The sequence below is a fragment of the Leuciscus leuciscus genome (genome assembly GCF_965113295.1).
Source record: "Leuciscus leuciscus genome assembly, chromosome: 1".
Lineage (NCBI taxonomy): Eukaryota > Metazoa > Chordata > Actinopteri > Cypriniformes > Leuciscidae > Leuciscus > Leuciscus leuciscus.
The window spans coordinates 3,229,892-3,256,990 of record NC_138725.1 but is presented as its reverse complement, the minus strand read 5'-3'; the positions used below and the strand labels follow the sequence as shown (position 1 = coordinate 3,256,990).

The following is a 27,099-nucleotide window of genomic DNA, read 5'->3' as shown; positions in this document are numbered from 1 at the left end:
TTCATCGTTCAAAACCCCGCGGAAAAGGAGGCGTATAGACCTCAAAACGTCAGGAGGTGGGCCCATACGTTGTTAAAGACGATTGGCCCACGTACGTGAGGGAGGCGTGAGTTTAGCCCTTTAAAATTGCGCGCCCCTTTCCTCTCATCGCAGTCCGCCAGAGAGAAAGAAGACACGCCTCCTTCCCTCAAGGAAGCTCCGCTCGCTTTTTATTTTCCTTTTATTTCCAAGTCTTTTCTTAGAACTACCATTACTTCAGTATAGTCTTCTGAAACCAACCCACAAAACCAACTTAAGGCTAAAGATAATCTTTGCTGAGTCTTCGCTCGCTTCAAGTCGCCATAGCAACCAGAACGCTGTGACCACGTGATCCAGGTGTCTTTTCCAACACAGGCGAACGCACCCACGGAAGGCCGATCTTTCAAACAGAGTAACGTAGATCTTTTAAATTTGCAATCTGAAGGAAATGCTGTTTAAAGTTGCCTAAATATTACTGAGAAACGTTGGGGTTTTGTGGTGAATGACTAAAACTGTTTCTATCTCTCTCTCTAAATTCTCTTTCACACACACCAACATATACGTTCACACACACACACACACACACATACTCTCACCCACGTGTGCCGAGATAAACACACTACCACGTGCTCACGGAGCGACACACCCACCTTACAAACGCTACCACCTCCATTCTCACACACACACCTAAAATCATTCGTATCTCAACTTAGTTTCCTCTCGCTGAGTTTTCTCTCTCTCTCTCTCTCTCTCTCTCTCTCTCTCTCTCCCAATCTCTCTCTAAAACCTTTTTATTTTGTTGTATCTCTGTATTACGATCGTCATATTGCCTGTTTTGTTTATGCATTTTTACTCCTGCGTGATTTAAAATAATTGTGTAATCGCTAGCTTGTTTAAATAAACTTTGTTAAATCATTTGAATTAAGTTTGCCTGTTTTGTTTCAAATTCTGAGTCCCTGATGAGTGCAGATTTTACCTTATAAGCTCTACGATTGGTTATTCTTAAAAGAAACCTAAAATTGTCTAAAACACGGAGATAATTATCTTCTTTGTGGCCACAAGAAAGTGTTATCTATCAGTGTTAAAGACGCCCGATTTCCGTTCATAAAGTATACATTCTGTCCGCTGGACGGCCAGTCTGCATGGTAAATGAACAAACTCAACTTCTACCTCAAATTCCCCCAAATTGAGTAAATGCTACCCGTCTCTATCAGTGATTATTACAAGTAATTGTGTAATCGCTGATACAAGCCGAGATTTTGACCTATTCCCTAATTTGAATAAATTAATTTATGGAAGCAACAGATGCATATTCACATTGATGAATATTACCGCTAATTTGAGCTAATTAATTCCCCAACACAAAGTCATTGTTGTTACACTCATGTGACGCTCAAGACTTTGTTTGGTTTTGAAACTGTTTCCACACTGAGTGCAGGTGAAAGATTTCTTGGCTTTTCTTTTCTTTAAAACTGTATTTTTAGTCTTTGAGCGACTCAAAGGTTTTCCTCCAGGTTTGACATGATGTTCCTCCTCCACTTCACTCAGTTCTTCACTCTCCTCCTTCACTTCACTCAGTTCTTCACTCTCCTCACTCTCTTCCATCAGGTCTGACATGACAGAAAAAAATCATTTTCAAATGAACAAATAACTTTCTAAATAATCAAAATATTTCAAAGAGAGAAATATGGGATGAATGGATATTATCCCAATTGATTATCCCAGATGTAACAGACAACTGCTATAAAATATGACAATAATTTGTCTTTTTATAAATGAATTATACGTTCCTGAAACTCTCCATGAATGAGGTACACTGATCTTCCAGTTATTTAAAAAAAAACATAGGCACAAATCCCATGTTTCTGTACTGAGAACTATTATGTTTGATCAATGACACACTTATATAACATGATATGAACATTAAAATGCACAATATTGGCATACTGTGACACCTACTTTTTGAAATGTAATTGTTTAAATATTTATATTATTTGAATACCATGTTATTTCTTTAGATTTTTTTTTAATAAATTTGGGTTTAGATCGCTCAAATTGCTTATGTCACTTAAGCCGCGTTTCCACCGCAGGAACATTCCACAGGAACTAGGCACTTTGTGGTGGTACTCGGTGTGTTTACACCGCAGGAACCAGGGTCTAAATGAAGTTCCGGGTAAATATTTCTCCCTCAGAAAGTCCCTGCTGGCGAGGTAGTACTTTTTCAAAGTTCAGAAACTTTCGGGGTGGGACTTGTGTACTGAACATGCTGATTGGTTGTGTTGACACTGCATTTTGATTGAATGACTCCACACAGCATTCTGTTTTAACCGCCATTTTTAAAAATATATTGCGGTTTGTGGCTTCATGCAGTAAGACTTGTCTGTCTGCAAATATGGAATTTAATTAAAAAAAACGTCCGCTGGACCGATGACGAGGTTCAGGCTTTATTAAGCGCATTTGTGGAAGAGGAAATTTTTCTGCACGTCCGTCCCAGCCAACTCACGGTCAATGTCCGCAATAGCTGATAACATACATTATCTAATTTTATTAAGTAAAATCCTATGTTTCTTTAATTATGTTAAAAACTACTAAAACGTTTTAATTAAGGGCCGTTCACAATGAACTTCTCCTTCCGTTTACTTAACATGCATGTGAAAGTGGGACACAAGAAACATAAGATCACGTGAATTTCACTGCGAGAAAGAACACACATGTTTACAGTAAAGCAGAGTAGATTGTACAATTTTACATTTTGGAATGATTATTATTTGTTTGTTTGTTTGTTTATTTAAAAGGGATAATGCACATTAATGAACATAAGGACAATGTCCAAATGTAAATGAGCCAAATTTAGCCGTACAGACTAATTTTCATCTGGAGTCCCTGGATTTGTTATACATGTTTGTAAAAATACGCACAAATTCTGGTAACATTGTTACAAATTGCTTAAAACGCAGTGGGAACGCCCTCTGGGTCTGCCGATTGTCTGAAGCCTTTATAGAATTGGCAGCGAACACAGCGCCTAGTTCCTTATTCAGAGAACATAGGTTACATCAGTAACCAGAGACGTTTTCTTTCACAGGTTCACTCAACGCTGCGTAGCTTAAGATGCAATTAAGTTTCCTGTCTTCCTCAGAAACAAGAGGGGGAGGGGTTCGATGATTGCCTAACCCTCCTGGGCATAAACTGCCTGAAGGCAGCCGACTGGGATTTTGCGGCCCGAAACTTGTCAACCACAGTGCTGACTGCCTCCCCAAACAGTCCAGACTGAGAAACTGGGGCATCCAGGAGGAAAACCTTCTCTTTGTCGCGGATCTCTGTGAGATTGAGCCATAGGTGGCAGCAACCGCACCCGCCATAGACCGATCTATAGCGCGTGCAGTGTAGGGATGTCACAATAACAAAATTCCAGTAGTCGGTACTGATACCATTAAAATTTTACGGTTCTCGGTACCAATTTCGGTACCACAGCAAAATCTGTTGGAACCATTTTTCTATTTTATTTAACTATTTGAAAAAAATATTCAATTCAATTCAATGACTTATATTTTGATATATTTAAGACGGTAATCATAAGTAAATTATACATATAAGCACTGAAGGCTACATGCTGTTTAAACGTAAATATTACTTATAAAAAAATCAAGTGAAACATAAGCAACTTTCAAATGCACACATTATTATTATTATTAGTAGTAGTAGTATTAATATGGAGACATAGCTAAATATACTGTACAGTAGCCTAATATAATTATTTCTGCCAATTTCTTTGTTAAAACGAACTTTTATTTTGACGGGTTGCTGTGAAGACCTTGATATGATATATTTTTTCTCAAATGAAATGGTAAAATGCTCATGAAGTGACTGTCAGAGTGCTCTGGAGATGAATTTCATCATGTCATCATATCGTGAGGCAGCAGAGACTGAAAACAGCGCGAGCGTCACTCGTGCGTCTGTGTGTGTGAGGTAAATGAAACCACGCGCTATTCGGTCTTAATATAGATTATTACGAAATAAGTGTACAAAATTGATCAAAAGTTCGAAGAGTCAGTATTATTTAAATCTGATTAATGATAATATGAATGATCCTTCTAAATTTTGGAAATTAACGAAATCTCTTATAGGATATTAAATACATCTACTAATTTTCCAAAAGCTTTAAAACTGAACCAAAGATTAATTACAGACAAGGTTGATATTGTTAATACATTTAATAGTCATTTTATTTCAGCTAGTTCGATAACAGACAATTCATTGGTCATTGATGAACAGGGAACTGATGAGTTGACTACTAGTGAATCAGATTTATTTTCCTTTGCCCCTGTATTGCCGTTCATAAACTACTCTTAAATTTAGACTGTAAGAAATCAGGCGGGTCTGACAAATTTGAACCAATTTCTTTAAAAGTGTCTGCAGATATTATTGCCGAACCTATTGCATCGATGTTTAATCTGAGTCTATCCACTAATGTAATTCCGCCATCTTGGAAATCGGCTATGGTTATGCCATTATTAAAAGGAGGCGATCCTTCCGACTTGAATAATTATCGTCCCATTTCTAAATGACCTGTTTTAGCAAAACTTTAGAAAAAAAGATTCTTTTTATACTTTTCAGCTTTCTTTGCTAAAACTGAAATTAGTTTTAAATGTAAATAAAACTAAGTATATTATTTTTACACGCAGCCGTTCTATGTCCACTGTCCTCAATATTCTGACTATTGAGGACTTGCATATAGAAAGAGTACCAACTTATAAATATTTAGGAATATGGCTTGATGAGAAGTTAGCCTTTGATGTTCATATTAATTACTTTGTGAAAAGGCTTAAACCAAGATTGGGTTTTCTTTTTCGGGAAAAAAAATGTTTTTCATTTACAGCTAGAAAGAGAATTATACAGAGTACTTTTTTTTTAACCTATTTTAGACTATGGTGATGTTGTTTATATGCATGCTTCTACATATTTCTTGAAAAGACTGGATGGTGTTTATCATGCTGCACTGCGTTTTATAACAAATTCTTGTTCACGTACTCATCATTGTTTGCTATACAACTATTTGGGTTCGTCCTCTTTATATCAAAGAAGGAAATCACATATGTTAGTATTTATTGTAAAGACATTGATGGGTATGCTTCCAAATTACATTACTAGTCTTCTATGTTTATGTAGAAAGAACTATAGCACCAGATCATCTAATGGGATTAAATTAGTAGTACCTAGGGTACATTCAGAGCATGGAAAATCATCTTTCTCTTACTATGCTCCATGGCTGTGGAATGAATTTCAAGCTATTGTTCCACTAGAAACAATTCCTCCTTTGAAAATACTGTATTTAAAAATTTACTGCAGTCTAGCTTTAAGCTAGGCTTAAAGCTTCTTGCATCTGATAACCGCTGGCGTATCGGACTGGAGATCGCAAGGAAGAGCAAAGAGTCCTGTCCAGGGGTCTCATTTATAAAACTGTGCGTAGGAACCTTACTAAAAGTGTACGTGCGCTCGAAAGCCAAAAATGGCGTACGCAAAAAAATATTCAGACTTATAAAAGCGTTCGTACGCCAGAACCTGCGCAGAATTCACTTTATAAATCCCAGACAGCGGAAGATTGTGCGCACATGCGCCTCCACCCCGAAATAACCATATATGGAGCTTACAACGCCTAGTTTTACTATGCAGATCCTCATCTGCATATCATTTGCATATTATTATTCATCCACATGATAACGTTTAACGGTACAAGACACATTACATTAATACAAATCAAGTAGTTGCCTATCCTTGCCTTGTTTTTGAATACATAAATCAAATAGTGTAAAATACATTTCAGAGAAAGTTTTCTCAATCTTTTCCACTGGCAGAATTGTATTTTTAATTGATATTTTTAATGGAAACAGATAGGCCTTGGGCATTATTTGTACGAAACTATTTTCTCAGACAATCTGGTATTATCATGATAAGCAATTATCTCTGTGGTTAAAACATTAAAACACAACATGCCAGAGGAAAAGTGTTCAAAAACACCGCATCCACAACAAATATTTCTATTGACTGAATTTGAATATACATTTTTTTTGTAACTTCTCAGTAATGATTTCATGTTTAAGTGCAACTCCATTAACTTGAATGGCATTTAATCTAAATGTTTATATCAGAAGTAAAACATAGTTTAAATCATTATTTTATTTATTTAAACTGTTATTTGCGTCAGTTTCACTAAACGGCCCAATGCGCTTGCTGGCGCGGACATTTAAGAAGGGATGGATATTTGCTTCAAGTGACAGGCTTGGTGAGTGAAATTATATTTGTATTATCTCTCTGTATATGTTTAATTTTCTTTTGATTTTCTGTCTAAAAGTGACCAAAAAGACACTTAACTCCAGCTCACCATCGGTGTCGCCAATTCCCTTTGTCTCCAGAATGTGCGTACGCACGGCTCAAAGTTTGCTTAAAGCTGCGCACATTCTCCCGTCAAGTTTGTTTTTTATAGATCACAACCTTTGCGTGGGAACTGGCGTACGTACGTTTCCAGCCCCGTTTTGTGCGTACGCCACGTTTATAAATGAGGCCCCAGGTCTCTTCTTTTATAGTCTGAATCCAGCCGTCTTCATCATTGTTAATATCAAGCGCGTGACTGCTGTTTCTAGCAAGTGTAGTCCTGCTATTTCTGTGCAAGCATGACTATGTCTAGCCAGCGGCTTGTTCTCTAGCAAGCAGCTGAAGATACAACAGTTCCTTTGTATTTGTGGATAATGACTCTTGTCACTGCACTCTCATGTGGTTTGAGAGATGCAGAGATGAACAACAACCTCTTTATTCAGCAGAACACTTTTAGATGGTTATATTACTTATTAACCAAGATAGTTCGTTGGCTGCATCCTTAGTTACAGATGTCTTATTATGACCCTTTCTGCGTTGACGTCGAGTTGGAGGTGCAAATGAAGCGAAGGAAGTGCTACTCTCAGGTGGACCTCCCTCAACACCCCAAACAAGATGAAGAATGTTGATGCTAAATCCAATATTTGGGCCAGAAAAACCGAGACCGAAGGGCTTAAAATGACCGCTTTGTGAAGGCAGAGAAATCTGAGGAGCAGATGGCGCACGCATATATAATGTGACGACGTAAAAGTGTTCGGGCGGCGCCCGCGCCATCAGCCAATAAATTGGCGTGATTCTATAAGGGCTTCAGACAATCGGCACACCCAGAGGGCGTTCCCACTGCGTCTTAAGCTACGCAGCGTTGAGTGAACCTATGAAAGAGAACCTGCCTTTACTGACCATTTGTTTAAAAAGAAAAACCCAGAACATTCTGTACCATTTCATAGTTGAACTGTTTATCTAAATGTGATGAAGTGCTTGAATGTCTCTAACATGAATGTTCTTCAGCATCATGAATGAATGAAGAATAAACACCAACCTCTTTGTTCTTCAGGATCTTCAGTGTGTTTCATTCTGAATTGCAGTGGGAGGAGCCTCACTGATGATGTGATTGCAGTGGGAGGAGCTTCACTGATGGATTACAGTGGGAGGAGCTTCACTGATGATGTGATTGCAGTGAGAGGAGCTTCACTGATGATGTGATTGCAGTGGGAGGAGCTTCACTGATGATGAATTGGAGTGGGAGGAGCTTCACTGATGATGGATTACAGTGGGAGGAGCTTCACTGATGATGTGATTGCAGTGGGAGGAGCTTCACTGATGATGTGATTGCTGTGGTAGGAGTTGATCTGCCAAAATCAAAAATATAGAAGTTACTGAGTTTGTTTTTATGCTCATGGACATCAGAATATAATATGTAAATTCTTCCAAATATACATAATGGTAAGAACAACAGTTCTTGCAAAAAGCATAAACAGAAATAAACATGGGCTACTGTTAGATTTACTGATAGATTGAATGAACAATGCCAAACCCAGCGCTGAGGGAGAAAACTTATCCTCCTATTATCACTGAAAAGCTGCTTTGAAACAATCTATATTGTTAAAAGCGCTATACATGAAGGTGACTTGATTTGACTTAATGAATAAATGTCATATTTCGTATTTAATCTGATAGTTTTGTAAGCCGTCGTGTTCATGCTACTGTATCAGATATCAAGCAGATCCTCAGGAAAGAAGCTTGATCACGCACGGATGGGAAGAGTGATGGAATTTATTCTCTTTTAAAGAGGAGTAGTATGAGGCAAAATTAGCAAAAACACAGAAAGCGTGAATGCTAAAGGCATGAATAATGTACCGTACATAATTGCACATATGTAGCACAAAATATAACTATGTAATATAACGGTTAATGCCAATAAAAAAATACTAAGCATATTTGCAACACACCATCATGTAAACACATCAAGAAAATGTGTAAATATTTTATAATATAAAGTCTTTTTGGTACAATCATGCCATGACATTGAATAAGATTGAACCATATGGTAGCTAGGGTTGCCAACCGTTCCGTATAATACGGAATCGTCCCGTATTTAAGGCATCTGTGAAGCGTCCCGTATAAAGCCACAGAATTCAGTTTGTCCCGTATTTTCAGGCATACGCTCTAAATTGACAATCATTTCTTTGTGACAAATCTTTGTTTGATTTACAAACAGTCGTTCACGGAAGGCTTTAAGACCCAGCAGAATCCTCTACTGACTGGACGTTATTGAAACACAAAATAACCAATAAAGAGATAGTTCACCCAAAAATGAAAATTCTATCATTGTTTACTCACCCTTAAGTTGTCCCAAACCTGTATGAGTTTCTTTGTTCTGCTGAACACAAAGGAAGATATTTGGAAGAATGTTTGTAATTAAACAGATCTCGGTCCCCATTGACTACCATAGTATATTTTTTTCCTACTATGGTAGTCAATGGGGACTGAGATCTGTTGATAACAAACATTCTTCCAAATATCTTCCTTTGTGTTCAGCAGAACAAAGAAACTCATACAGGTTTGGGACAACTTAAGGGTGAGTAAACAATGATAGAATTTTCATTTTTGGGTGAACTATCCCTTTCAGCACCAAAAGCAGCCCATACTAATCATCTAAGTTCTCTTTATCTGGAGAGTATGCACTTTTCATTTATTTATTTATATTTATTAACATGGTTGCAAAAACATTTAGGCCTAGTTCAAAATTGTAAGTGCCATTGTTTAAATGCTTTTTTTTTTTCAAGGATGTTCAATTATTGTGCTTTTACATTTTATGCCATCTATGCCTTCCTGACAAAAAAAAAAAAAAAAAAAAAAAAAAAAAACTTATGTTTATTGTTTTAAATTGTGGTTGATGATACAGTAATATCCATTGGTGTAGCTAGCTATATATTGAAAATGGGTACAATTCACCAAGATACATTTCTAGTTTCAACATTATTTGTTCTTCAGAAAATGTGCGACCATTGAAAACGTGCACTAATTTACTCATGGAGCCACATTAGCATCCCTATATATTGGGACTTAAAATTAACCATATTCGGACAGAAAAAATAAGAAACCAAAAGAAAAGTTTGTTAAGAATTGAAATCTAAAAGGATATTAAAATATTTGTAATATGAGTTGCAGGCATGCAAACTTTGGGCAGAAAAAAAAACAAAAGTAGTGCTTTTCCCTGTTTTTAAAATGTCACCGTTGGCATACAGTAGCTATAATAAAACAAAGATGGCTAAAGTCAACCGATTAAGTTAAATAGACCTAACAATCTCTGTGTAAAAGTAAAAGTCATTTTAAACCCCCTCCGACTCCAAATCTCAGGTAAAAATGGTCCTTTTGACCCATTTTACAAAACTGTAATTCCTCAGTAAATATACATCCATCACATATAGCCTAATATTTTGGCTTTCTTCATTTACATTAGTCTTTACTCAGAATATTTTTCTTAACAAAATCAAAAATTTGAGCCGGGAAAGTTTCTGAAATTTGGTTGATTTTTCCACGAAATGACACAAATGTGTTTGTCTGAGAACTTTTTATACATCTTTTGTACACATATTAACCTGCAGATTCTAAAATGATATGCACTGTGTGTTACAGTACAGATATTTAGAGTGTCCCTTATTTTCCTATAAAGAACTACGATTGTCCCTTATTTTCCTTTCCATAAGTTGGCAACCCTAAGCCTAACTGACGATGCTAGTCAAACAAATATTATATCTTAGACTGCTATTCAATCACATTGAAACTTAAAACAACTTATATAACCATTAAGTGTGCAAACATACCTTTAAAGAAGAGTAGTACGAGGCAAAATGAGCACAAACACACTGGAAGTCCTGCTCTCTCACTCCTGCATGGACAAACACACGCGCGAATGAAGAGATAGGCGCATCACGATTAAAAGCGCCAGTTTCAACGAGAGATATCGCTAATTACACGGATACACGTCATGAAGTATTTATCAACGTTTTAACACGATATACACAGTGATAAAGAGACCGTAAACAGGACGTATGCATGAGAGAGTGAAAGATGCTTCTGCTTTCACAAGCGCGAATGCTTAAAGGGGAAGAGAAGCCACTTTCTAACGGGTTTCACGCCGCAGGCTTGAGCTCCGCGTCAGCCTCGCGTCAGCTTCTATGGTAAGCAAAAAGGGTCCGAGTACGTTTTGATAGTTTGTTTTCCAATTTGAAATGAAATAAGCAGAAACGAGAAAACGGCCCCTTTATTCGTTTTTTCAAAAAAAACGAAAAAAAGAGATTTCGGCTTGATTTTTTTGGTTTTGTTTTTTAGTTCACAGGCAAAAAAACAACAACGAATAAATGACTTCAAAATTCGTTTTCCACATGTGGGCGGTCCTGACACGCCCCCTTCGCTCCGCGGATTGGTCAAGCAAGTCTGAACAATGGCTACAGATTCATAAACTGTACAGGGCAGGTCCTATTGGGCTTTCTTCTGGGCAACTTTATGCATTTCACAGAAATCAGACATCAGAAATATTAATTATTAGACTAATAATTAATATTTCTGATGTCTGATTTCGGCCGGCCGTTTTATTTAGCTGTGCGGAGTTAAATCTGTGTGGTGAAGCTGCGCTTGACAGCGGCGAGCGGGAGAGGTTCACTGACCAGTGTTCAGTCAGCAGTCAGAACTTTTCTTTTAGACGCTCCGTTTTGCCACGGGATGGTGGTTGCAAATACTGTAATGCCAATCGGCTGAGGGTGGGTACCGATGATGGTGAAATACATTTTTACTGAAACTGTAATCATAGCCGCGACCCGCGAGAATGAGACAGATGATAGCGAATTAAGCCAATTAAAGGTGCAAGATAACTTCTGTTAACAAAAACAGAAATAAAAAAGTGTTTGATATAAGTGACTTTGTCTTTGTTTTATTGTTTTTGTTGTTTTTAATCAAATAATTGTGAACCACAAACCGAGCCTTCGTTTTAAAGGGCGATTTCCAAATATATGTTATTTATTTGTTATAATATGGGTATTTTATAATACAGCATAAATAAAAACAAACACACGTAATATTTATGTATGCCTACACTCAAAAAAGTGCTCATGGGCATTCATTGGATGAACATAAATCACTCATTTTAGATCAATTCAAATATTATACATTTATAAGGAGATGTATTTTAGTTTTTTTTTTTTGAAGAAATGTAAATTACCTAGGTAGTACATGTAATGAGAGAGAATTTACTTGGATCAATGACTGAAATTTAAGTTTGTGGCCTGACCCCGCCTACTGCGCGTGTCACTGAGAGCTGTTGACTGTGTTCGAGAAACTTTTTGTGCCGCCATTGGAGTCGAGAACTTTCGACGGATCCTGCTAAAGTTGGGTGAGTAACGTTATTCAAGACATTTCTAACAATAATAATGCAATTTCTTACCCAGTCACAGTTAAAATAAGTTTTTTACCCCGTCTTTATGTACACTTTGTTAGGCGAAGCTGTATTCTATGGTGAAAAAACGTTTCCGTTGACATTGAAACCAGTAGTTTTACCATTAGCTTTAAGTCTGTGAGATGTTACAATTGTCTGTATTCTGAGGTGTTTTGTTTTGTGTATTGTTTAAACTATAAGAATCGCATTTTCTGGTGATACAGTAAGGAAGCGATCGCATTACTGACAGTTCTCCGCACTTTGCAACGGTCGTGATGTGACGTCACATTCTGCGGCATCTTTTTTAAAAGCATAAATTCAGTAATATACAGTATAACAAATAATGATATATCTAAATGTAAAAATATACAATCTACTCCAGTGATGGGTCGTTCATTTTGAACGAATCTTTTACTCAGTAATGAGTCGCCAGAGTGATTCGAAGTGCGTTCCAAATCGACCGTAGTGGACGTAATATTAGCATTCCGCCATCTGAGTGAGATTCGAATCCAAAGGGAGCGAACATGTTTAGTTCGAAGGGCACTGCGAACCATGCTGCGGACGGCATAGGGAATAATGGAACATCCATAGAGAGGTAAATGCGCACCGTGTCACCATCAGTCAGCACTTACGATGGTCGACTGGTGGACCTCTTTCATATGATTATGAATGGGTATAACAAAGTAAAAGTGTCGAGAAGCAGCTGAGACTGTCATTTTTTTTTGTTTTTCTTTATTTACCCCAGGAATGTATTATGAGGCAGCTACAATGCAATTATTATGACCATGGATTAAGAACACATTCACATGATTAACTAATGATTAACTAAATCAACATTCATTTTCATATTGCTTGCAGGCTCATCAAAGTCTCTTCCGCAGTGCCCAAGGAGTTGTTCAAATAAAGATACACAACATTTTGGCTGTGTTGGATGAGGTATGTTATATTTAAGATATGCTTAGACACATGTATGTATATCCAATGTCTACACATGAACAGCTATTTCTTAACTTTTGTGTATTTTTTTCTAATATTAAAGTGTTAGTTCACCCAAAAATGAAAATTCTGTCAGTAATTACTCTCCCATTACTCTCCCTCATGTTGTTCCAGCCCTCGTAAGACTTTCGTTCATCTTTGGAACACAAATTAAGATATTTTTGAGGAAATCTGAGAGCTGGCTCACTCCTTCATAAGCTTCTATGTTATTTAAGACAATGTTTTAAATAGTCCAAGTGATTACAGTGGCTCAACTTTAAGTTTATGAAGCGACGCAAATTTTTAGCATCTTTTAGTGCGCAAACAATATACGACTTCAGTCATTACTCCAAAATAACGACTTTATTCAACTATTCATTTTCTTCTATGTGTGCCTCTGAGTGAGTTCACATAGTGCAACAACGCAGCGCTTATGTGTTGTATGTCACATGCATCACACTCTTGACCAGCGTCAGCCAATAGTGAGCCTACGTTTTGACGTACAACGTTACACTACGTGAACTCACTCAGAGGCCCACTTAGAAGAAAAGGAATAGTTGAATAAAGTCGTTATTTTTGTTTGTTTTTTGCGCTTTAAAAGTATTTGTGTCGCTTGATAAACTTAAAGTTGAGCCACTGTAGTCACTTGGACTATTTTAAACATTGTTTTTACTAACTTTCTGGGCTGGCAAGTTTCAATTATAAAGAAGCCTATATGGAGAAGTGATCAGCCCTCAGATTTCATCAAAAATATCTTAATTTGTGTTCTGAAGATGAACGAGGAAGTCTTACGGGGTTGGAACAACATGAGGGTGAGTTACTGTACGTTCACATCGCCGCCGGCGAGAGCGGCAAAATTCGCTCCCGCCGCCCTGCCAAGGAAGCTGGAGAAAGATTCGGGGACGCTCCGATGCTCTGACGTAGAACCAAGGCTATCTTTTGATCCAAAATACCACAAAAACAGTAATCCACATATCCAGGATCCACATACTTTAAATTGTAATTTATTCTTGTGATCAAAGCTGAATTTTCAGCATCATTACTCCAGTCTTCAGTGTCACATGATCCTTCAGAAATCATTCTAATATGAGGATTTGCTGCTCAAACATTTATTATTATCAAATGTTGAAAGCAGTTGTGTACAATTTCTTCACGATTCTTTGATGAATAGAAAGTTAAAGAATAGCATTTATCTGAAATAGAATAAACATAATATTAATAACATAACATAATAAATGTCTATACTGTCACTTTTGATTAATTATTAATTTCTTTCCAAACGGTAGAAGATAATGTTATAAAAGCTTTTATGTGACACTGAAGACTGCAGTAATGATGCTGAAAATTCATCTTTACCAACACAGAAATAAATTGCATTTTAAAATATATTCAAAAAGAAAAGTTATTTTAAATTGTAAAAATATCTCACAATATTACTGTTTTTGGATTAAATAAATGAAGCCTTGGTGAGCAGAAGAGACTTCTTTTAAAACATATATATATATATACATATTTCTGTTTGTAATGCAAGTTTAGTGGGATGTTTTGACCATTACACACACACTGTTTGTGTTTCTTGTCTTCTCTAATTTCAAGGATTGTGAGAAGGCTGAGAAAGCAAGCTGAGATGGTCCTATGGGATCTGTGTGGTCCATGCGGAGGGTGCACAACAACCACCAAAAGAAGTGCCAATTGTAATTCAGGGAGTAGAGGTACTCGAGGAAATTCAGACTGTGCTGTGTGCCATCACTTTGCTTATGGGCATCATTTATTCTCTGGATCTGAGGTACCCATCCAACCTGCAGCATACTTTCGAGGTCTTTCAAAAACTGAATCTGGATGGACAAAGGCTAGCTGAAGATGTTTGAGTAGATCAGGTTTTTTTTATTTTTTTTTATGATGTGTTTTGTCTGCATTTCTGTTATAACTGTTTATAGCATTATGAAATGAATAAACTGTTTGACTTGCTTTTTGATTTGTTTGCTTTTTTGGTGTGTTGGCATATTTTTAATGTATGCAACAATGTGAAAGACATGCATGGAAGCAATTCTATGATCAGCACAATATAGTCAATTTTGAATATTTGCCATTCTGTTAGACCTATAGAAAAACACATTGGTCAGTGTAATACATAAGTTATATTTTACTCTGGAAAAATTACATTAGTTCAATGTAATACAGTAAGTTTGACTTTCAAGGAAAATTACATTAGGTCAATGTAATTGTGATAATTCAGATAGAAACAGTTTGATTACATCCGACAGACATGATTACAAACAGCTTTATTAATGTAGTAATTTTATGTGGAAATTTGCCACATGATTAATATACATTCAACTGATGAGGTATTTTTTTTGAGTGTATAGGCAAAACACCACAGTTTTTGGTTTTGTTTGTGTGAACTTTTATCCCCAACCATATTTCTTCATGGGCTCCACTCCAGGGGTCACGCTCAGCACCCCTACTTCCCATGGTACTAACTGTAATTAACAGTACTGACCAGGGCCAGAGTGGGGCCACTTTTCAGCCCGGGAGTTTCAGGCCCAAGATCGGCCCTCTTTTTCCATGGTGGAGTTCCAAATTAACACTTTTTTTCCAAATTGGATAAATGAAGCAACAGTTCAGCTCTTACTATTGTGTAGTTTTTATTAATACCATGGTTCAACAAAAAAATTTAATGGTTAAATAATAATTCACTTAAGCTGAGAAGTTAACAAAAAAATATTCCACAAGGATAGGATGATAAATTAACGAAAGAAAGAAAGAAAGAAAGAAAGAAAGAAAGAAAGAAAGAAAGAAATGCTTTTGCTTAATGCTTTTTTAATAAAAAAATTGTGATACCTACTCTGATAAATAAGGCCTATGATTAATCAGATGCAAATAGAAATATAAAACCAGTCCTAATTGAAAGAAAACAAGTTGACAAAAAGATTGAATCCAATATTGGGTGATAATATAGTATAAAGAGAGATTTATAAGCTATTATAGTAAGAATCTAAAAAAAAAAAAAAAAAATGAAGAGGACATTTTACTGCATACATAGATCAAGCTTGAGCTTTGTTATCAATATTAAATTGCATAATATTTGAATCTATGAATCGCCATGTATTGGGTGATACAAAAAGGCTAATATTTTAATTAAATTTTATATTTTGCTTGTGAATAGGTTGACAACGCTACAACGGTATTAGCCGAATAATTACGTTGCAGCGTTGCTACGGTCTTTACCTGGTGTTGCCACTTGTGTTTGTCCTCTTGAAAATAAATCTGTAAGCTTGGCACATTTGGCAGCATCCTCCTCCAATGCCTTTCTTTTTTCAACCTGGCTTTTTCAGCCCCTCCTGGCCTCTTCCTCGCATCGGTAGGGTACGGTAGGGCCGGCCCAGCTATCAGTGGGCGCCGGAGGTGCAGAGGTAGCCTACCTGAGAAAACGTTTTGGAAAAGACGAGCTATGGACCCTACCAATTCTATGGGAGGGGAGGGGAGAACTCCCTCTCATGGTACAACCAAAGTCCTTGTCTCTGGTACAACCCATGCAGAGGCTGCGCGCTGCGGTGTCAGAATGCGGAACGTGTGTAGCCTAATGTAACTAACGTGACAAATGTGAAAAAAATAAATACAATTTTAGCCCAAAAGTTAAGCGGCCCACCGGGAATTCTCCCGATTACCCATGCCGGGCCTGGTACTGACCCAGTTTATATGTAAAATCTTTGGAATTTGAACTTTTCAATTGTTTTTCCTCTAGATCACTTTACAGTGTGATGAAAATAAACTTTTCTTAAAGCGTGTTGTATATCACCACAGATTTATTGACACTCTTCTATCTGTGTTGTATACTGTAATAGACAATTGTCCTGCAAAATGATGAGGTTTTTGTAAGAAAAACATTGCAAGCAAATGTCGAATTGTTTTTTGAAATCTTGCATGGTGCCCCAGACCGAGGGAGATTGACTGTCATCTTGAACTTCTACCATTTTCTAATAATTGCACCAACAGTTGTTGCCTTCTCACCATGCTGCTTGCCTATTGTCCTGTAGCCCATCCAGCCTTGTGCAGGTCTACAATTTTATCCCTGATGTTCTTACACAGCTCTCTGGTCTTGGCCATTGTGGAGAGGTTGGAGTCTGTTTGATTGAGTGTGTGGACAGGTGTCTTTTATACAGGTAATGAGTTCAAACAGGTGCAGTTAATACAGGTAATGAGTGGAGAACAGGAGGGCTTCTTAAAGAAAAACTAACAGGTCTGTGAGAGCCGGAATTCTTACTGGTTGGTAGGTGATCAAATACTTATGTCATGCAATAAAATGCTAATTAATTATTTCAAAATCATACAATGTGATTTTCTGGATTTTTGTTTTAGATTACGTCACTCACAGTTGAAGAGTACCTATGATAAAAATTAAAGACCTCTACATGCTTTGAAAGTAGGAAAACCTGCAAAATCGGCAGTGTATCAAATACCACTGTACATGCATACATACATACATACAAAGGCCTATATATGATCCTAATTAGCCTAACTAGCTACTTGAGTAGTTCTTTTTTCATTGAATACCTTTTACTCTTACTCAAGTAACTATTAAGATTATTAATTTACTTTTACTTTGAGTAAATATTTCTAAAGTACTTTTACTTGAGTACAGTTTTCACATACTCTACCCAGCTCTGCGCAGAGTGTGACATCATATCACGATCAATGCAGTGTCTGTACAAATTTCACATGCTCAAAGTGTAGAGTGGCCGTGGCTTTAACTAGTTTTAAATTAATATTAAAATGAGGCGCATCATTTACGCAGCCAGTTCGCACGAAAGAGGCAAATTGAGCGTCTGGTGCAAGTGATTTTATCTGGTGCTTCTTGTGCATTCACGCATCTGATGCCCGAGCTGAAAAATCAGAACTTTGGCGTCTGTTCAGGAGGCTGCTTGCTGCTGTCATGTGGTGAAGTGACCAGTGTCCTGGAGGGTGATGCTCGCACCGATGCAGGACAACAGGTCCTCAAACTGGCCGCGGGACAGGCGGAAGTACCACTGAAAGCGGCCGTCATCCAGGCGCAGCTCCTGGAGCAAGTGGTGAAACTCGCCAAACTGGGTTCGCCTCCGGAGGATCTGGTGGACCCAAGTACGGAGACGATGACCCCTATGCCATGTTCTGCTCTCCAGAGCAAATACGAGCGGTGACTCTCTCGATGAATGCTTGATCAACATCAGCCACCTTGCAAACTTATTGTTTAGTGTGGAGTCATCATGATTGTGATCAGTGTTGGCTCTAGTTGGGCTCTTGCCCTTGACATTTGAACATTAGTTTTTCTCTGGCTGCTTTACCTGTGTGTTTAAAAGGCACAATTGTTATAGCAAAAAAAGCCAAGAGTAAAGTGATCCGGTGGCTGCGTATTGATGTTTTCATTAATAGAGATTATAAGTCAGCAGCACCTCATTTTATCTAGAGTTTAACCTCTTATTGTCTGGGGCTTTCCATATGATTGATTATGAAAGTCCTGAGATTTTACAGCAGGAAATCCAACAGAATTGTTCAAATTTGAACAATTTTAAAAACATTATGCAGAAAAAGTTTTGAAACGCTAAGTTATTTTGTCACACACAGACATCAACAATCAGCATATGAATCTCAGCAATATCGACACTCAAATTAAAAGCTTCATGTTGCAATGCATGCTGGGTACCATGCTGGGTTCCTAATAGTAAACCTATATTAAAAAATAAATAATAATTTGAATGTGAACTAATCATTTTCAGTAAAGATTATGTAAACTTGATTTGTCTACTGCACCAACTTAAGATTCTGTTAATACAACTTAACCTGTTTAGTTTCACCCTGTGATATCTGTGTAAAAACTAAAATGGATTAGTGGAACCGGTTTCCACAAAATTTTCTAGTAAAGTCAACTACTTTGGGTTAAGAGTATATACTTGACCAAACGCTTCCTATATGAGATTAATGAGATTGACAAAATAAAAGCAAATCTTACAACTAACATCTGCACAAAAGGGCACGAATGCGCACCAGAACTTGATCACTCTAGTCTGATGTATAACTGTCGTTGTGGATTCCCTAACAGCGCACTGATACACGGGCAACTAAAGTACAGATAATTTACAACATTCTAATCGATTACAATAGTGTATTAATATTGGCGCTGCACATTTTGCACTTAACTGTATTTCATGATCAAAGTGATTCCAGGCATCACTGCCTTTCAAACCCAGTTTCCCTTTATTTCGCCGGTCTGGAAGGTGTGCAGTCTAACGCTAACCAATCAGATCTCAGGTACCGCCCCCAAATGCTGCAATAACCAATCAGGTCTCAGACACCGCCCCAAATGCTGCAATAACCAATCAGATCTCAGACACCGCCCCAAATGCAGCAATAACCAATCAGATATCAGGTACTGCCCCCAAATGCTGCAATAACCAATCAGATATCAGGTACAGCCCCAAATGCTGCAATAGCCAATCAGAAAAATAGACAAATATCAAGACAAATATATATTAAAGTCAGGGCTAACATCGTTTTCATGATCCATCGTCGCTGTCACGGACGAGTACTCGTATTTTATTGTTGCAAGAAAGAAAAAAAAAGAACATTTCTAGAACATTATTATTTCCCAAAACAATAACCAAACAGGAACAAAATACTAATGTAAGGGGAACGTTCTGTGTTTGATGGGAAGCCCCAGAAGCAAACGTAACACTTGGCTTTCAGAACTGAAAATTATGAAATTATTCCTGAAGCAAATAAAATTGGACAATAACAATAAGCTGTTGATAAAATGATAATTAGTTTAATTAAAAGTGAATAGAACAGAGACAGATCTCAAACAATGAACAAGTTAAAATTAACTTCAGATTCATGTCTCTGTTGAAAGTGTTACGGCCTCTTCTTCAGCTCCCTGAACATGGAAGCTTTTTCCGGTGTATTTTTCCGGTGTTCTTCTTCACACTGAGAAGGCAGAAGCGATTTCAGAACGGAGGCTCCAGTGAAACTCTTTTTTTTACACTGAGGGCAGGAGACAGATTTTTTTGCTTCTGTTATTCCTTTCTTGTTCACGTCCATCAGATCTAAAATAAACATTAAATCAAGTGAGATTTCAAATGAAAGACAAATGTGACATAAACAGTGAGGCTCAAAGTCAATATTCAGTCTTCAATAGACATTTTAATCCCATTAAATCTGGTAAACAACTGCTGTGCACGATTACAATCTATTTTAATGTCATGAAGATGATGTGTGTTATAAATCACTAGTTTGGTCATGAAACAATGTAAATCTGGTGAGCATCAGCATGTTCTTCATCATGGTGAATGAATGAAGAATCAAGAATGAACACCAACCTCTTTGTTCTTCAGTGTGTTTCATTCTGCAGGTTCTGGATCACTGGCATTCTCTCTGTCCACTCCTTCCAGATGCTTTCTGGTAGTTCTGCTAAAAACAAACAAGTTTCATTTCTAACAGACATGATGCGAGAGGAATAATTAATATTTCAGACTCTGAACTAGGCTAATCACATGTTAAAAAAATTGTGAGATTGATCATGTGACTTAAAGGACACCTGTTATGCAAAATTCACTTTTACATGGTGTTTGACGGCAGTTTTAGCGTAGACCCGCCCTGAGTGAGCCAAACTAATGTCTATATTTTAAAAACAAAGCCTTAGGTAACAAAATATAAAATAAAAAAGAATGGCAGACAGGGGCGAAGATAAAAATATTTGTCATTATTTTCTTTATTAAATATTAAGATCAAAGATACACATTACACATACACAACTTAACATACAAATGAAATAAACTGCTCTATTTCTTCAGCTACAGTAGGTGTATTTAACAGTAGCATTGAAGAAAGCAATTAAATGAACATATGAAAATAAAACAGAACATAGACTTCACTGTATAAATTATACATTGATACTTATTAAAGCTACTATTAAAAGTTATCAGTCAAGAGCAGTGAGTGATTTTCTCTTTGCATGTTGTTGTTTTATTAACATTAAAGGGATAGTTCTCCTAAAAATTCAAATTTTCATAATTTACTCTCTCAAGTTGTTTTAAACTCGAATAAGTTTCTTTCTTCTGTTGAAAATAAAAGTTATTTGGAAGAATGTGGGTAACCAAACAGTTGATGTACCCCAGTGACTTCCATAGTATATTTTTCTCCTATGGAAGTCAATGGGGACCTGCTACTGTTTGGATAGCCACATTCTTCAAAATATTAATATTAAAAAAATATTAGAAGGAAATTAATACAGGTTTGGAACAACATTAATGTGCGTAAATAATGAGATCAGCATACAAATTAAATGTTTAACCGACAAGGCATTAAAGCAAATTATGAACTTTTGTGAACTGCAGTGTCCCGTTGCACTGCGTTAACTTTTTATGTGAATATACGACGCGTTGTTCAGTATAGGACAGAGGCGCCAGAACAGCAACTGATAGAATAAGAATGCACGATACTATTACATCAGTGCCATTACATCATTTGTGCCGAGGAGCATTCAGTTACTGACCAGATCAGACACAGGCACATAGACATTTTTAAATGTGTATTATTGATTATTATTAATTATTTATTGATTCATTTCAGTGATTGGATTGATGATTGTGTGTTATCACTATTGCTGTGTTGTTGTTGGTTGTTTTGTTTTACTGTATCTTCAATGTTATCTGTGTTAATGTTCAATGTGGCTCCCTTGAGTGCAAAACAAATTCCCCTCATCTATCTTTCTTTCTTTCTTTCTTTCTTTCTTTCTTTCTTTCTTTCTTTCTTTCTTTCTTTCATACTACAATATTTCTTCAAAAGCAGATCGTGGAGACATTTTAATCGTCTACGATCAAAAATCGTCATATCGCACATCCCTACTTATAAGATTGATAATATCAGGGAAAATTATAACTATGCAACCGTCTACTACAGTATCGCATCAGGCAGTGCATTGTAGTCTCCCGGAGGAAAAATATACCTATACCGACTAAGCTACTGAAAGAGATGCTTCCAGAGGTCACAGATCCTCTTCTTAATATCATTAATTCATCTTTGTCTGTAGGATACGTACCAAAAAACTTTAAGCTGGCTATGATTAAACCGCTTGTTAACAAAACGCAACTTGATCCTACAGAATTAGTCAATTACAGGCCGATCTCGAATCTACCTTTTCTGTCAAACATATTAGAAAAAGCAGTATCTTCACAACTGTGTTCCTTTCTAGAAAGAAATGATATCTGCGAGGATTTACAGTCTGGATTTAGACCGTACCATAGTACTGAGACTGCTTTTGTTAGAGTCACAAATGATTTGCTCTTATCATCCGATCGTGGCTGTATCTCTCTATTAGTGTTACTCGATCTTAGTGCTATATTTGACACCATTGACCACAACATTATTTTAAATAGACTAGAAAACTATGTTGCCATTAGTGGAATTGCACTAGCATGGTTTAAATCATACTTATCTGACCGTTATCAGTTTGTAGCAGTAAATGAAGAGATGTCTCATCGATCACAAGTTCAGTATGGCGTACCACAAGGCTCAGTACTAGGACCGCTGCTGTTCACTCTGTACATGCTACCATTAGGAGATATCATTAGGAAACATGGAATTAGCTTTCACTGTTATGCTGACGATACTCAGCTGTATATTTCTTCACGCCAAGACGAAACTTACCAACTTACCAATTCACTAAATTAACGGAATACATAGCTGATATAAAAAATTGGATGACTAGTAATTACCTACTACTAAATTCTGAAAAAACAGAGATTCTAATTATTGGACAAAAAACTTCCTCACGTAATAATCTAGAGTACTGTCTAACACTTGATGGCTGCTCTGTTAAGTCTTCGTCGTCGGTTAGGAACCTGGGTGTGCTCTTTGATACCAATCTTTCATTTGAAAGTCACGCATCTAGTATCTGTAAAACTGCATTTTTCCATCTTAAAATATATCTAAATTATGCCATATGCTCTCATTGACAAATGCAGAACAATTAGTTTGTGCGTTCATGACCTCAAGGCTAGATTATTGTAATGCTCTACTGGGTGGTTGCCCTGCACGCTTAATAAACAAACTACAGTTGGTTCAAAACGCAGCAGCTCGAGTTCTTACCAGAACCAGGAAGTATGACCATATTAGCCCGGTTCTGTCAACACTGCACTGGCTCCCTATTAAACATCATATACATTTAAAAAAATGTCTGATTACTTACAAACCACTAAATGGTTTAGCTCTGCAGTACTTGAGCGAGCTCTTAACGCATTATAGTCCTTCACGTCTATTGCGATCTCAAAATTCCGGCCAGTTGATAATACCTAGAATATCAAAATCGACTGCTGGCGGTAGATCCTTTTCCTATTTAGCGCCAAAACTCTGGAACAGTCTTCCTACCATTGTCCGGGAAGCAGACACACTCTGTCAGTTCAAAGCCAGATTAAAGACACATCTCTTTGACCTAGCATACACATAACACATTATAGACTTCTATAATTCAATATTAGGCTGCATAGATTAGATCAGCCGGGACCAGGAACACTTCCCATAAATCCTGACGTCTAAGCTAATATTTAGGGATGGCCTGATACCGATACTGGCATCGGGGATCAGGCCGATACTGTCCTCATATACTCGTACTCATAAAAATTCGCCGATACCACGCACCAATACCACATACATTTTGTGAAGCGAAACTGGCCGCCGCGAGTGCTTTGTCGAGGTGAACTGAGGCATAGCTGAGGCGAGCTGGTCGAGCACATCCCTTTAAACAGACAACAGTGGAAAGTTTGTTCAGTCGGATGTCAATGGCAAAGAAAATAAAACGAGGCTAAAGCTTATTATTAACGTTAACTGACGAGAGAGAGAGAGAGAGAGAGAGAGAGAGAGAGAGCGCACTTGTTGAATGCTCTTGATTGCTGATCGTTCACTCAGCACATGTTATTTGGATGAAAACTAAATCGTATATGTAAGTAAAGTAAAACATGAACTGTTACCTGATTTAAGTATAACGAGTGGTTCCCTACATTATTACAGGACGTGTGCAGGTCAAGAAGTTCCATGAACGCAAACATCCAAAGCGCACGCCCCGCAAACCAGCGTCTCAGCGCGTGTCTTTCACGTCTTGCGCTTGTATGGACGAATTCACACAAAATTAGGTAAAAACGCCCGTCTTGGCGAGTATCCAATAGTAAACAAAGTCGGTTATATCTCAAATGAACGTTGCCATGTTCAAATGCGGTCCGTGCGTTCGGTCTTAAAGGGGCAGCAGTCTAATAATCCTGCTTCTGTGTTTTAATGTTAATCACTCAAAGGACAAAGAAATACTCACTGCTCTTGACTAAATAGGCTACCCTTTTCAACTTTAGAAAAATATCCATCTATATATAATTTATACAGTAATGAATGTTTTTTTTTTACATTTGATTACTTTGTTCAAATTTCTGTACCTGTTAGATCTACCTGAAAAACTCTAAAAACACTTTTTATTTCATTTGTAGCCTTTCTTTGTTCTATTGTATTTATGTGCCCTATTTGTAATTTGATTGTTTGTTCTTATTTTGTTACTGACTGCTTACTTGTTTTAAATTCACATTAATTAGGCTGGTATAGTTTTTGTTGTAGTATCAAAATTGGATTAAATAATTGATATTTCACTGGTTTTGACAAACATCTATATAATAGATTCCGCCTTGGCTACGGCAGTTCATTGGAACGAGGCAACATCTAGTGTGTATATATCTATGCAACAGTCTGCACACACGTCACACAATAGGAAGCGTCCGCGCCTTCAGATCACTTGGACGTGGCTGTGTTATTAGAGGTAAAAACTACATAAATACTGTTCGTTTTCTCACATAAACCGCTCGTTTTGTGTCTTAGGCCATCAATGTGTACTTACGATGGGGAATTGTTTAATTTGGACGATGGGGAACTGTTTTAATTTGGACTCTGTGCACGCTCTTTGAGACAGTGACCGTAGACCTGCATTATATGACTGACAGACAAGAACGGTTTGGCCTTGTAGTAGAATTAATTAGATAAGATTAATTATGTTACTAACCATGAAAATCTGAACTTAGATTTTCATCTTATGATAAGCTTTTTATTACACTTCCCATTTCTATGTCTGATGGTGACTAACTTTCCATTCCAGATCTAACAATAAAACAGGATAACTTTTACTTCCTTTTATTTAGGATGTAGCCACCAGACGAACTTTCGATTTGATCTAACCTTCTAACAAACTTTTGACTCAATGTAACCTGGGTCGAATGGAACTTTTAGAAAGGACTCAATGTTCTGTTTATTTTGACTGTATTGTGAAATGATTGACTGAAATATTAACCCCTTACAATGTTTTTGATATTTTGCTGATGTAGCTAACAAAGGGTAATGACAAGGGGGGGCTTGCTTTAAACAATTCAACCAATCATATTGATGGCGCATGACATGTTAGTCATGATGATTCTATTTTGATATGTCTGGCTTTACCCTATAAAGCCTATTGTATTTTTATGTTGGGCCGAGAATCTCTGAGTGTTGCTCGAGAACTCCCAGCCGTTTTGAATAAACCATCTGAGGGACATTTACTGAAGTCTGTCTCATTTGTTTTTATGCTGCGCAGCAAAGAAGTTAGGTTAAGAAACTCGGCCAGATGTCGATTGAAGACGCAAGAGCTAGAGTATAAAGGGTATTAAGTGTCGATTGTAGACGCTCTGTGTCGATGAGTAGACGCAACAGTTTTATTTATTAAGTGTCGATTAGTAGACGCAACAGTTTTATTTTAGATAGTCAGATTTAAGAATTTTCCATCACAGCCTAAAAATATCAAAATTGAAACTACTGCGGAAAAAGACACCTACATCTTGGATGCCCTTGAGGTAAGCTAAAACATACCAAAATTTTATTTCAAAATGAACTATCCCTTTAATATGGTCTTTTCCAGATTGTTCTTTTTTAGGAGGGGCTTGACAACTGATATTCGAAAGAAGGGTAATTCCCAAATGATATTTGCTTACATTGATAGATATCTTTAAAAAGAGCAGCTAGACCCCCACCTCTCTTACCAGCTCTGCAGACACTCATAAAAGTAAAGTTAGGAGGGGCTGTTTCATTGAGGACTGTTGTACTGCAGCTGTCTTCTAGCCAGGTTTCATTCAGAAGCATAACATCCAGGTTGTTTGTGGTTAAGTCGTTGACTAGAAGTGATTTATTTTTAAGTGAGCGAATGCATTAGTTGGGTTTGCTGTACGGCTATTGAAGGCCTTAGACTTTCTATCTTGTGAAAGAACAGCAATGGAGAAAGATACAGGCACACTGGGTTCCCGCTTGTTCTGTAAACATTTGAGAAAGTTACGGTTATCAAAACGGGGACCCGAAACACATCACTGAGAGCTGGTATCTGATGTTTTTGGTTCACCTCGAGCAGATGGAGGAGGGTGTGGGCCCTGGCGTTGTGGCAGAGGCCGAAGAGCTCTCACATGAGGAGGGGGAGGGCGAGCTGGGCCCGCAGGCTTGGGTGGTAGCGGTGCCTGCCGTTTTTTGGTTGGTATCTGGGGGCTTGCAGCAAAAGAGTGGGATAGTTTGGTTCCAGCATACACCAGTTCTTCCATTTTCTGTGAGAAGCACAGAAGTGGAGATGCTGGAGATAAGGATAAAATGTCTGGTGAGAGAGGCTGTTGCTCTGGTGTTATAGGAGGTTGTGATATGCTGTCCTGGCTTCCCTGGCTGTTTTCCAGGAAGTCGTCCTTGGGTGGTGAATCTGCAGTTCTGATATGTCTGTCTGTGGTGAGCTCTGTGGGCAGGGCTCAGCTGAGATTGTGTCCGTGAGCAGAGGTTGTTGTGGCGGAGTGGTGTTAGCATTGTCCTTGTGTGATAGGTCAACCACATGTCCATTTTGCTGCTGAAGTGAAGTCATGTGGTCATTCATACTGTGTCCAGGTGTGTGTGTGCTGTTTAGATTGGCACACACTGCAGAAGGATGATTGAGGGAGAAGTAGATATTGTCCTTTAGCACTCTTGAACCAAATTTGTTTGGGTGATGGCAATCCCCAGAGTTGTCTCTGACTCCAGAAAAGATTGAAAAGGTCAATTTAGTTCGCTCCTTTTATATTGCAGGGTTTTATTTGCAGCCATGTATTAAGCCCAAGCAACCGTGAAAACCTGTTTGTTCCTCTTGCTGGGAGTGGTCCACTGATGAATGTTTGAACTTTCAGTCTTCTAAGTGTTTCAAAAAGTTCATGGAAATCCTTCTTAAGGAGTTCTGACTGCTCTTTATGAATATCATTCTTCCCCACATG

General features: G+C 37.5%; 2 protein-coding genes across 5 annotated transcripts in view; one reads left to right on the top strand and one right to left on the bottom strand.

Annotated features, from left to right (window-relative positions):
- The window catches only part of LOC309479756 (uncharacterized protein), a 223,481-nt gene that overhangs the window by 133,722 nt on the left and 62,660 nt on the right, over positions 1-27,099 (top strand). The window lies entirely within an intron of this gene.
- LOC309479984 (uncharacterized protein) overlaps positions 19,464-27,099 on the bottom strand; it is a 64,583-nt gene continuing 56,947 nt past the window's right edge. For 3 of the 4 annotated variants that reach the window (XR_014199495.1, XR_014199497.1, XR_014199498.1), the window contains 2 exons: positions 20,146-20,236; positions 19,464-19,872 (listed from right to left, as the gene is read on the bottom strand). The gene's annotated coding sequence lies outside the window, so the exon portion shown is untranslated. The remainder of the gene's footprint in view (positions 19,873-20,145; positions 20,237-27,099) is intronic. The other variant, XR_014199496.1, reaches the window with a different exon arrangement.